A 1,103-nucleotide genomic window follows, 5' to 3' on the forward strand; every position below is an offset into this window, starting at 1 on the left:
GGGGGTATATCGACAATGACATACCCGATAAAAAATAAGAAGACAAAAGAAGAAATAAAAAGAGGGAAAGAAGAAAGGAATAGAATAGAAGCAATCGAACAGAAAATAAGAAAAAAAGGAGAAGAAGAAAGGAATAGAGGAGAAAGAAGAAAAAATATAGAAATTTCTATATTTTTTCTTCTTTCTCCTCTATTCCTTTCTTCTTCTCCTCTTCCTTTTCTTCTTTTTTCCTCTTGTTATTTATTTCTCCTCTTCTTCCTCTCCTCTTCTTCTTTCTTCCTCTTCTTTTATTTTCTTTTTTCCTATCCCGTGGTCTAAAATCGGTCTATGCATGATAGAAAATTCTGAAAAAATTACATCTATGATCCCTCGACGTCCCCGCCTCTCTCATGAACAAAAAAAACTATGAATAAAAAAATATCATGTTCTATGAACAAAAAAATATCATATATTTCATCCACATCCATGCATACATCATATATATCATCATATATCATATATATGAAAAAAAAACATCATATTCTATAAAAAATCATCATATATATATGAACAAAAACAATTATGATAACAAGCATATATATCATCATATATCATATATATGAAAAAACAAGCATATACATATGAAAAAAATAAGCATATATATAAAAATGAAAAAAAATGTTGCGCCGACCGGACCAAGTGAGGAGGACGGCGACGGCGACGGCGGGGGCCACGGTGACGACGGGGTGGGGTAGGGGCGACGGCGACGGAGACGACGGGGGCGGGCCAGGGCGGCGCACGTCGGGGTAGGGGAGCGGGCGACGGCGACGGCGGGGACGACGGCGACGACGAGGGCGGGGTAGGCGGGCGACGGTGACAAAGACGACGGGGGCGGGCCGGGGCGGCACGCGTCGGGGCGGCGCACGTCGGGGCAGGGGAGCGGGCGACAGCGAGGGCGCGGGCGACGACGGCGGTGGGGGCAATAGGCGGCGTCGGGGCAGCCTGGCGACATCGATGTCGTCGGTGTCGTCGGGGGCGGCAACTGCGAGATGAGAGTGCAAAATTCCTAAGTGTGAACTTATATAGAGAGGCCTTTAGTCCCGGTTGGTGCCACGAACCGGGAC

The sequence above is a fragment of the Triticum dicoccoides genome, chromosome 6B (assembly GCF_002162155.2).
Source record: "Triticum dicoccoides isolate Atlit2015 ecotype Zavitan chromosome 6B, WEW_v2.0, whole genome shotgun sequence".
In the NCBI taxonomy this organism is placed as follows: Eukaryota; Viridiplantae; Streptophyta; class Magnoliopsida; order Poales; family Poaceae; genus Triticum; species Triticum dicoccoides.